Raw genomic sequence first — 12,872 nt, 5'->3', positions numbered from 1 at the left:
TCTAGTCAACGTAACCGATGTATTTTGATACGTGTAACTATGCTATCGTCGTCATACACCTCTTGGCCTATATTCTCCATTAACTCGAAGAATCTTTCTCTCAAACACTCCAAAAACGGCCTCGTCTGCTTTCACAAGTACTCATGCCTCAGAAACATATAACAACACGGGTAGTATCAGTGTATTGTATAGTGAGATCTTCGTCTACCGAGAGGTGGCCTTGGTTGTAAACTGCTTCTGTTGCCAGTATTATTCTTCGCTCTATGTCAAAACTGGTGTCATTATTTTCGTTTATGGCGGTGCCGAGGTAGATAAAGTTGCTGACACTTAAAGTTGTGGTTCCCAACTTTCTCCATTCTCTTTATCCGCTCGGTTGTACAAGGCGTTTTGGGAGTTGAAACCATCCATTTCGTCTTATCTTCATTCACTGCTAGATCCATTTGCACGGACTCTCTTTCGATTCTTTCAAAGGCTGCAGTTGCTACTTCCGGTGACCGACCGATGATATCGATGTCGTCGGCATAGGCGAGTAGCGTATGTTCTCTTGTGAGTACTATCCTACATCTGCATCTCGTATAATCTTCTCCAGCAGGATATTAAAGATATCACACGATAAGCTGTCTCCTTGTCTGACACCTCGTTTGGCATTTAATGGTTCGGAGAGATTCTTTCCTATTCTTACTGAGGAACGTGTCTCAGCAAGTGTCATCCCTTAGGGTCTTATTAATTTTGCAGGTATACCAAACTCAGATATGGCTTGAAATACCTTTGAATTTAAAGGACTATCGAAAGCGGCTTTGTAGTCATCAAAGAGATGGTAGGTGTTGATTTGTCCTTTTCGGGTCTTTTCCGAGGATTTGGCGCAGTGTGAATATCTGGTCTAGAGTGAATTTACTAGGTCTATAGCCTCATTGATAGGGCCCAATTATCTCATTGACTTTAGGTTTTAATCTTTTACACAGTACGCTGGAGAGTATCTTGTATGCGATGGGGAGGAGACTTGTTCCTCTGTAGATGGCACATTTCGTCTTGTCTACTTTCTTGTGTACAGGACATATTATATTGAGGTTCCAATCATCGGGCGTTCTTCTAGCCATATTGCGCAGACAAGTTGATGCATACGACTTATCAGCGTGTCGCCTCTGGTCTTAAATAGATCAGCGTGTAACCCGTTGGCTCCTGCTGCCTTTTTGTTCTTCAGTCGTGTCACTGCTACTTGGAACTCAACGACTAGGAGGTATTCTCTTCGCCGCCATCGTCGGACACTTACAGTAGGGTAAAATGTTCTTTCCCAGCACGCTAGCTGTGTCTGTTACCCTGTCTGTTATTTCCTTCTTTGTCTCGGCGGGAGGATGTGCCTGCACCAGTGAAAATGCCATCACGGCAGAGGTTATGGCATTTTGGTGACATATCGTTCAATTAATTGGACGAAAAATATTCGAAGAAATATATAGAGACAAGCGAGCAAAATGTATTAGCATGAAAAATTTTTTAGTATTATTATTTCGACATAGCCGATTTTTGTTGCAGGAATCAGCTGCTCAATTTAAGCCGCACGAGCCGATCAAAACCGCTGAGGTGTGGATGAAGCAAAATTAGTCGATAGTTAGAAGTTATGCCAATATTATGTAGCAATCAGCATTAAGAGTTCAAAAATTTTTACTGTAAGTCGATCGTTTGCCAAAGTTGTTTATATGGAGAATTTTGTAAATGAAAGGCTCCAAATTTCTGCTGGAGTTTTTTTTTCCTAGCAAATTTCTACTGACAAATTGTTTTTGGAAAAGTACGCGGACATAACTAATTTAACGAAGCATTCGGTAAACAAAGAACAGCTGATTGTATATTACCATCTACTTCAATTTATCGGGTCGATAAGTCACTAAAGCTGAGTATTCTGTTCAGATTTTCAAGCGGAATGCTGTCAAACTCCAATTTCAATGGTTCGTTTTTCATTATTCATTCGAGCAAAAATATATAAAATAGAGAAAACAATAAGTGCTGATAAACGTGTTTTGGATGGAAACAAAAACATTTGGTTGCTGTCAAATTCCGCTCGCGGTAGGCGATACTTAGTCTAAGACTAGAAGTAGAAGTAGTGACCAGTTTCGTGATCTTGATCGACTGAACTGATCGACTCTGAACATTGTCAAGTGATCGTAAAGCTTACATTATTGATAGCTTTAATACATCGCTTCGCCTTGCGGCGTTGTCGTCCTTTCATCGCACATTTTGTGTGGTGGTAATACCGGCTTCGTATTTCTTTGGCATATACTACAGTAGGTACACTGTACCTCCTCTGTGGAAAGCAAATTATTTTACAATATTTGTTCTTTCTCGACAAATAGATTACTTCTAAACTTTCTCAAGTGAATCATGATCAGAAAGCTCTCTGTCCAGCATTAATGTATTATTCACATCTGCAAAAGATCCTTACCGTTCTTGTAAGTCAGTCAAAATTTTTGGTAACCTCCGAATGACTGTTTCATTTATTTGTTCTCCAAAAAGTGATTAATGATGTTGCTCAGTTTTTTTTTAAATTAAATCCTTCCGCTAATCCTTTACAACATTTATTTGTTATAATTATGGCTTCATTTACAAACTAGAGAAATCTGCTTAAATGAAATGTTCAAACATTTTTTTTTGCAAACATTAAAATTTGTTCCAAGACCAGCATAATTTTTCAATTTTCATTTGTAAATGCTGGCAAAAAACAGAAAACATAAAATAAATATTGAACTTACATGCAAGGCAATGAAGAAATGAGATCTTTTTTGCCACTGCTTAATAGGGAGGGTATCTTGTTTTTTTGGTTGGTTAGAGGAAGGAACTGTGTCAAAACATAATTTGTTTTCGTCCATACAATATTGCCTACTCATCACCAATGAGGGTTACAGCGAAAACCTCTGCGTTATTATGTCCTTTGTATGAGGTACGAGTATGCATGTTGAATGTGGGCAAGGCGGATACAGTGTTACAAATATGAAAATAAGTTAAACAAAAAAAGTAGGTGAAGGACGCTCTATAAGATACGGACCTTTATTTAGCTACTTGTAAAGGAGCTAGAAACATTTTAAGTTATTACTCATAGATGCTAGTTTGAACTGTCTAATGAGTTCAAGAATTCAGAGCCACCTCTTAACATAAATCACGCTCTGCAAGACACAGGATCCTTTATATAGACCTTGATTCAGCTACTTGTAAAGGAGCTACAAACATTTTAAGTTATTGCTAATAGATGTTAATTTGAATTGTATAAGAAGTTCAAGAGTTCAAAGCGCCGTCTCAACATAAATCACGCTCTACAAGACACAGTGATTTCATAAGGATCCTAATTCAGCTTTTTATAAGACAAACATATTAAATTATTACCATAGGTTCGAAAACTTTACCGACCTCAGTACCGCTGTAAACATAGAAAACGACATTGAGAACAAAAGGTGACCAATATTGGATAAAAGATGCCAGCAAAGACTAAGTAAGAAATTCAAGAGCATATCAAAAAGTAGAAATCACTCTTTACAAAACACTAATACTATCTGTGCTTTAAAATGGACCTTGATTCAGTTTCTTTTTAAGGAACTACGAGCATTTTAAGTTATATGACGGTACTCACTTCGGTACCGTCATATCAAAAAAAAAACTAATACCAGCAAAATCGGTTAGTTAATTGGGTAATTCCTCTTTATGGGTCTATAACCTTCGGTTTATATGACAGCAATACCCAAATCTGGACCGTATTGAACACGGATGTCGAGGAGCCTAACACAACTCGCTATAATGGACAGTATTGGCCAATAAATGCCCCTTTTGTGTTGCAAATAGAATATCCCTTCGGTGGTATGTATAAAAGTGATATGAGAAGCTTCAACCAAAAACCAATTTTAAAAGACACCCTACGCACAGTGGGCCAAATGGCAAAAAAATTGGAAATAAGTCTACAACTTTTTATCTGTTGATTTTAGCCATACAAAATGTTCTAGACATTTGTAGAGGAGGACATAGGCTTTCAGAAAAGTGCTGTTGTTGGTCCATATCTTTAATACAGGGTGAGCTACAGGGTGTCAAAGTTGACCACTTTTGACTTCTCCAAGCTTCTGGGGGCCATAACTTTTGATCTACTCAACCGATTTACATGATTTAGGACTCTAGAGAAAGAGCTTGACAAGATCTAAAAAACTTATGCATAAAGTACCATGCCATCGTGTACTGTTAAGGAGTTATGAATTGTTTAATTTTAAAATATGAAAATTTGGCCTTGGTTTTTTTCAGTGTTTTTTAAATAACTCCGTCAATTTTAAAGCTATAAACTTCATACTTCACACAAATTATGCCAGCATATGTGTGCATAAAATACAAAAGGAATCACGTGAATATCTTTGGCGGTTTAAAAATGGCATCGTTTTCAATATGAAAAATATTTTTTTTGTCAAAAAATTGCAAAATTTTTCAAAAAAGATACTCCCATTTCCTTTAAGTTTTCGCAAACTTTGGCCGTCAAAGCATTATCATTTCTTTCCATTTTCACAAAGTCGAGGTATTAAGAAAAGTTTTAAGTGCTAATTTGGCTAATTTCGATATCAAACAACACCGTTATCTTAAGACCAAAATGGCCAATTTTTTTACTAAACTTCAAAAGTTTCTCACTGGAAAAAAAGTTCCACGGGGATTTTTTCGCTTTTTTTGAACTTAAATGAAAGCTTAAAATGTTCCCAACATTTTAAGGTATGTCTCGCCATATCCTAGCCATAAATGAGATCGTAGCGATCAAAATACTGAAAAAAGTCAATTTTCAAGTAGTGCTATATTCATTGCTAAAAAACAAGTATTACGTCACATTTTATTGCAAAGATGTTAAATAAACTTTTATTTGGTAACACTTCTTCTACAAAACACAAAAAGAATCATGGAAATATCTCTATTCTATTCCATTTTATGGAACCGGCAATAAAAAAGTCAATTTTTCAAAAAAGTCGAATTTCCCAAATTTTGTTTTTGTTGTCCTAATTGCACATGACACACTATAGCCATATTTACGCAACATACCTTATCGTAAAGGAAATTTTCATACCTTTCCAACAATGTATAAAACATTTCTCAACTCGGATTCTATCTACTCTAAAATTCATTTACACTTCATTAAACTCTATATAAAAATGTCTATTTGTGAAATGGAACCTTATATGGGGCCTACACTAAAACATTGATAGATTTGCCCAGGGTTTACAATACAAATGTGTTAGAATAAAAAAAGGTCTCCTGCCAAAGTTTAAAAAAATTGGAATAAAAATATGTGTTTTAGAGCGAAAACACTTCGCATCGGCGTGCGTTTATATGTATATTAGCTACTCCCAAAATAAAAAAGCATTTTAGTTTTGTATTATTTGATTTTATTCTCTACCAAATAATCTAAGGTATCAAAATTTAAAAGCTCTTTAATTTGAATGGCATCGGGATCGTCCTTATCTATATCGTCACATATTTTTGGTAGCCATTTAGTTCTGATGCTGTATAGTACCGGATCAGACGATAACAATAAATATTGAAGTAAATCATAATTTTGGTTAAATTTGGTGCTCTTTCGGGTATTGAAAAGCCGGAACTGTTTAACATCTCTATTACGGGATTCCTGAGCTTCTTCTGTAAGTTCTCCTAACGGAAGTATGTTGTATTCCACAATTTCCTTGCCATGATGTAAGACTTTATGTACTGTCGGTGTTAAAGCTTTCCACGAATATAAATCAGATAAAATGTTTTTTGTGTCATTACTATAAGCTTCAAATTTGGTTGAATTTATCATCTTTTTGCTATTGATTACAGCCAAAATCACTTTGAATCGTCTTAGCAAGTGTTCATCAAGACCGGTTATTTTAGATGTCGATACGGGGTCCTCAAAAAACCGCCTTGCCGAGTTGCCATCATTTGTGCTTCCGTATCCGTAAAGAGGTTTATCTATTATAAGTCCCTTTTGTTTAAACTCCAACTGGATTCGATTCTTCTCTTCCTGCCTCATTTTGTGAAGATCTTGGTTGTTTCTAGCAGAGACATCGCGGTTTCCAGGGCTAGTCCGATATTTAAGGTCATACGATAAATGCAAACAATACTCCATGAATCGAATTCTACAGTGCAGGGGCGAAATACCGAAATTGAGCGCATTTTCGTTTACTAAATTTTCATCAGACTTGTCCTCGAATTGCCCATTCTTCTTGCCACAAATATTGCATCTCCAATTGGACATAACGCCAGTTAATGCGTTTGCCACCTTTCCATCGATCATAGTGAGTTGTAGTTGAAACGAAACTTTTATATTTCTTCCCAATTGGTTTATAACAATCATGGGTAATGCAGCAATTTCTTCCTTTATTTCGTTCACCAAAGATCGTGTTGTGTTCCGGTCTTCCTTTGTATACTCAAACCGAATTGGGCGACATAAATATTTTGACCCAGGTGTTCTATTTATCCATATATCTTGAAATGCATTTTCTTTCGATGATGAAGATTGGTCCTTGTACAATCTCATTCTCAATGGTACTAATGATGCCATGAAAATTGATGCGAAGTTGGTATCTATTTCTGTTTGTTGCTTATATTCGGAAAATCCAGATGATCCATCACAACCCCATTTGCTGATCAAAACCACTTCGGAATTATTACATGTGTTCAACTGTTCTTCAGTAAAATTAGAAATAATTCTAACAGCTGTATTTTCAACAAGATCAGCAAGTTTCACTCTTGCTTTTAATTCGTCCACGTATATATTTGATGGCACCATTTTCGTCCTGGTGTTGTACAATTTATGTTTTGAGGGTAAACAACCCCATCCTTTTTCACGAAGAGCCTTCCTCATTGTTGAGTATTTGTTTCTTGAGAGGCCTAGGTTCAAAATCAGGGCCAGTGCATCTTCCTCCGTGAATTCTGTAGTCGATTTTGGAGTTGGAATACTTTCTACCATTCTCTTTACCCTTTTCGGAGATGCTAATGGTAAAACATCGACAATTCGTCCAACATTTTTTGGTTGTGTTTTTAACAATGCTGTTTTGAACGTATCTTTTATTAAATTTGGCGGATGTGCCGCCAATAGTTCCTCTTGTTTTTTCTTTTTGGTTTTCTCCGTAACTTCGTCGTATGCTTTGCTAGGCCGGCCGGGAATCAGCGGTTTAATTTCAATAAGTAGATCCGATTTCAGCCACTTCTCATACATTTTGAAAAACTTGATTTTTGCGAATGAACATTCTGGCAACCTTCTCTCAAATGATTTGTAGAATTTTTCAAGTTTGTCTAAAGCGTCTTTATTTAGCCTTATTCCATATATGTGGTCCAAAGTGTAAACAAGTTCCTTAAATGACTCCGTGTATGATTTGGAATCATTTTTGATGTCCCATACAATTTTCGAAAGAGTGGAATACTTCAGTATGACTTCCATAACTTATAAATGTCCTTTACGCCTCTACAAAATATAATGAAGAAAATTTGGATTTTGTTCAAATATTTATGCAATATATTCACAATTAATGACCCATTTCAGGTATCAGACGCAATCGTAAAAAGGGGTCCAAAGTGCCTCTTTTTACTTACTCTTCTATAATTATTTACCTGGACTCGAATTTGGTTAAAAAAAATGACAATGAATTTTTTATGGGTAGGTTTTTTCACATTCATTGATACGGTGGATTTCCTGGGAATTCGACATAGCGAAACAGGTAACATTTGTCTGCATCAAATCTTAACACAAATATATATATATATGCAGGTATATTTCTAGGTTACTTTTTATTCAAAAATCATCAGCTTACATTAAAAATAGATGTAGGTACTATACAAACGCACGCCGATGCGAAGTGTTTTCGCTCTAAAACACATATTTTTATTCCAATTTTTTTAAACTTTGGCAGGAGACCTTTTTTTATTCTAACACATTTGTATTGTAAACCCTGGGCAAATCTATCAATGTTTTAGTGTAGGCCCCATATAAGGTTCCATTTCACAAATAGACATTTTTATATAGAGTTTAATGAAGTGTAAATGAATTTTAGAGTAGATAGAATCCGAGTTGAGAAATGTTTTATACATTGTTGGAAAGGTATGAAAATTTCCTTTACGATAAGGTATGTTGCGTAAATATGGCTATAGTGTGTCATGTGCAATTAGGACAACAAAAACAAAATTTGGGAAATTCGACTTTTTTGAAAAATTGACTTTTTTATTGCCGGTTCCATAAAATGGAATAGAATAGAGATATTTCCATGATTCTTTTTGTGTTTTGTAGAAGAAGTGTTACCAAATAAAAGTTTATTTAACATCTTTGCAATAAAATGTGACGTAATACTTGTTTTTTAGCAATGAATATAGCACTACTTGAAAATTGACTTTTTTCAGTATTTTGATCGCTACGATCTCATTTATGGCTAGGATATGGCGAGACATACCTTAAAATGTTGGGAACATTTTAAGCTTTCATTTAAGTTCAAAAAAAGCGAAAAAATCCCCGTGGAACTTTTTTTCCAGTGAGAAACTTTTGAAGTTTAGTAAAAAAATTGGCCATTTTGGTCTTAAGATAACGGTGTTGTTTGATATCGAAATTAGCCAAATTAGCACTTAAAACTTTTCTTAATACCTCGACTTTGTGAAAATGGAAAGAAATGATAATGCTTTGACGGCCAAAGTTTGCGAAAACTTAAAGGAAATGGGAGTATCTTTTTTGAAAAATTTTGCAATTTTTTGACAAAAAAAATATTTTTCATATTGAAAACGATGCCATTTTTAAACCGCCAAAGATATTCACGTGATTCCTTTTGTATTTTATGCACACATATGCTGGCATAATTTGTGTGAAGTATGAAGTTTATAGCTTTAAAATTGACGGAGTTATTTAAAAAACACTGAAAAAAACCAAGGCCAAATTTTCATATTTTAAAATTAAACAATTCATAACTCCTTAACAGTACACGATGGCATGGTACTTTATGCATAAGTTTTTTAGATCTTGTCAAGCTCTTTCTCTAGAGTCCTAAATCATGTAAATCGGTTGAGTAGATCAAAAGTTATGGCCCCCAGAAGCTTGGAGAAGTCAAAAGTGGTCAACTTTGACACCCTGTAGCTCACCCTGTATTAAAGATATGGACCAACAACAGCACTTTTCTGAAAGCCTATGTCCTCCTCTACAAATGTCTAGAACATTTTGTATGGCTAAAATCAACAGATAAAAAGTTGTAGACTTATTTCCAATTTTTTTGCCATTTGGCCCACTGTGCTACGGTTTAAAGTTCATCTCTGTTGCTTCCACTTATGTTGATATTCCCCTTATGATCAACAGCCTACCTCTTCTGTGATTCTGAATAAATTGTCTCTATGACCTACCCATCCCCATTTACGATTTCGTAATTCTTGGTTCAGTCCTTTATATGTAAGCGATTTCTTGAGAATGGGACCCGAAAGGCAACGGATGATATAAGGTCACAAAGTGCAGGATGTGAACGCTCAAACATTTTGTGGCCCAATTTAGTCTTGAAAAGTTCTAGCGCTTTGCTGCCGTTGGCTAGAATGTAAGTCTCTGTCATTGTGTTTGTCATGATAGTTCACTGTCTGGTCGGAAAACATCACAGAGAGACTGAAGGTTGTAGTAACGATTTCTGCGGAGGTCGAAAAAGAGTTGACTACATATAGAAAAAAGTGTGTCCCGTTCCACTTTAGGACCTGTCAAAATAAACGGATGTGAACATTCCCCAGTTGTTGTTATTTTAGAACCATCCAGGTTCAACTTTAGGAACTGGAGGGCATCTACAGATGGGTTCCTGATGTATCACAATGGACCAATAATTTAAGTGATTCTAAAGTTATCGGAGCTCTGAGGTTAGCACATCCGGATTTGAGGCTGACGCTCTGGGTAAGATTTGGTTAGGTAGGCGTTGTTACTAGCCGCTTCAATCGGAGACCTTAGGTTCATTGCTATCGCCAGAGAGGAAGGTAGAGGAGAAAAAAGGAAGAAAAAAACATAGAAAAATGCACCACAGCAAAAAGGGCAAAAAAAGAAACCAACGCACAAGACCAAGCTCTTTAGTGGAATGTTTATGGGGAAATTTGCATTTGCAACGCACAAGACAAGAAGAAGAAACTCCTGCATGACTAGAGGACTGGAGTGTCTGGAGGGAACCGAACCACGGAAAGTGGTGTTAACCCAATATTCTATATCTTCTTCCCGGATTGAGGCGACATAAAAGGTGCTCGACCGTCTTCAACTCCCCTTTATCATCGCACATCCTGCAGAAATCTGTCTCTTTTTGCATCACGTCTTCAAAGACCTGACGTTGCAATGACCAGTCTGGACCCTTATTAGTTTTCCATACGTTCTCAGAAGCAGGATAAGCAACATTCTATTTCGCGAACAATTTGGCAACAGGGCCTTTGCACCCTGCAACCTTATGCACCAGCCCACTCCTAATACGCGCGATCATCGTAGAATGCGTCAACCCTACCAGAAAGCTCGTACAGTGAAGAGCTCTCTGATTTCGTAGCAAGATTGAGAGCAGGAGTTGTCTTGGCAGTGATGAGGAGGAGACTATTGAGCACTTGTTCTGTTCATGGCCGGGTCTGCAGGGACGCAGGATCTCCTTTCTTGCGAACTTACCTCTGGGATTTCTACTGAGATTTGTGAACGGAACGAGATGATTCAGACGGAGGGTGCGAAAAAATCTAGCGAAGGTATATATGCACGTGCTTACGTGAGGGATAGGCGTTTTCACCCCCCGCTCTGGATCTTCATTCTTCCTGTTTCTTTTATTCGTGTATAACCTCGGGACATGGTCCTAGATCTCAAATCTTCTTTTCCTTCTCTTTCTTTCTGGAGTATCGCTATTAGAGGTATGCACGTGAGTTGTCGTGTCATGCGTGAGTCACGTGATAGTTCGTGACCCTAATTGAGTTAAAATTCTTCGTCCGTGAACTGAGTGAGTGAAATTCTACTCTCGACATTAATCACGACTCACGAGAAATTCAGGACTCACGAGACACTCACGAGGCACTCAAAACTTGGAAAAAATATTATTCGTTTCATGGAAAAATACATTTTTAACTGTGAATGTCTCGTGACTTCTGAATATCTCGTGATTCGAGAGTGTTCTTGAGTGTTTCGTGAGTATCTCGTGTCTCGTGAGGCGCGAGTGTTTCGTGAGTCTTGATTTTTCTCATGGGTCGAGTGAGTGAGTGAAATCTTGCTCTTGACACTAATCATGACTCTCAAGACAGTCACGACTCACGAGAAAATCGGGACTTACGACTCTCCTTCTCAACCTAACCTAAGATCTGCGACAATCATCGATCCATTCCTGGCAAGTTCGTAAGTCGCTTCCAGCCCTGCAACAATTTGATAGCCCATGACCAAGCAGAGCCTTACTGCCTTTGTTATGATTCGAAGACGCTTTTGCATCTTTTTTGCAGAACTTTTAACGCCGCCCGACTGTCCACATACATCGTGAAAGTCAGATCGGACCGCCCGATCTCGCGTCGTAATTGTCTCAAATGCTTTAAGGACCACAAAGACCTCTGCCTGAAATACGCAACAAGGAAGGATTGTCCTGGTGTATAATAAGCCGTATCGCAGGTAGCATGCCGCCAATCCTCATCTCCATCTCCCAGTAGAATGCCTGAATAGAAAAGAACACATATTTTGTACAACTTGTATCGGACAGTACTCATTGATATGAAAAAAGTATCCCCGCTGTCCCTTGAGGTCAGAACAGTGCCTTTTCATTGTAATATTGATTTTACCTCACTATAATACTAAAGAGTTACAAACATTTTAAGGTATTTTTTTAAGGCTTCTCAACACTGTGTGATGATAATGAAGATGTGCGTTGCGTTTATATTTTTCGCTCGTCTCTACTAAGGTTACCATAATAAACAAATTTGTTGTTATTTTGTTTACAGGGCGAACATTCATTCAATCTTTGATGGAAAAGCTGGCTGCCAACCGCTTTTAGTGTTTGCCGCCAGGGGTTTTTGTTTTCGTCAAACTGAATGTCCTTTTGGCAGCTGTATAAACAAATTAGTTTTCAGAACGTTCGAGTAAAGGGAAATAATGACAAACGGGTAGAGACCTCCAGTAAAATATAAAAGAAAGGAGTAGGAGTTGGAAAATGTGAAATTTTTAATATAAAGGGCTATTTGTTATATATTTTGACTTTGAATTTTTTTTAATAAAAATCCATAATTAAATATTGGAAATTAATAATTAAGTTTTTTTCAGAAAAAAAAAACTTAAACCGTTTGTCGTTGGATTTTAAATTATGGTTGTGAAAGCAATCATCCATAACCACCTCTAATTGTCATACAAGAGTTGGCAGTTATTAAACTAAACCCTGGAAAATGCTAGTCATGCTCTCTCTCTGCACTTTTTGTCTAAAGGACAACTGACTATCATTACAAACAATTGCTTTTCTGTGGCATTATCATTGAATTCAGGGCAACAACTACTTTCGCTTGCAATATTATTCAATTGTCTACCTTTGAACAGGGGTTGATTGCTGGCCCTACACACTACTCACTCCTTATTGAGTTAATGATACCTTTCGCCTTCCTTCCTCCTTCTTTTTTTTAACCGTATGCTGAAGCACACAATAAAATCCCCTTTACAATCAAATTCAGATCTCTGATGGATGGATTGTTGGACAGAAAAGATCAAAATAAGCTTATCACACTCAAGAATCTTTTTTTTCTCCCCGCTTAGTGACAATCCTGCAAATCATTTGAGCCTATGTAATGGTGTTAGTATGCGTGCGTTTGTGTATGCCTGTTAGTTTTAAGGATTCTATTGACATTGAGGTTTAATTTTTAATCCTTTCTGGTTTACGCCTCAATGAGTGTAAATGGAAATTAGAAAA

Source organism: Stomoxys calcitrans, chromosome 2 (assembly GCF_963082655.1).
Source record: "Stomoxys calcitrans chromosome 2, idStoCalc2.1, whole genome shotgun sequence".
NCBI lineage: Eukaryota > Metazoa > Arthropoda > Insecta > Diptera > Muscidae > Stomoxys > Stomoxys calcitrans.
Note: the sequence above shows the minus strand (reverse complement) of the source record.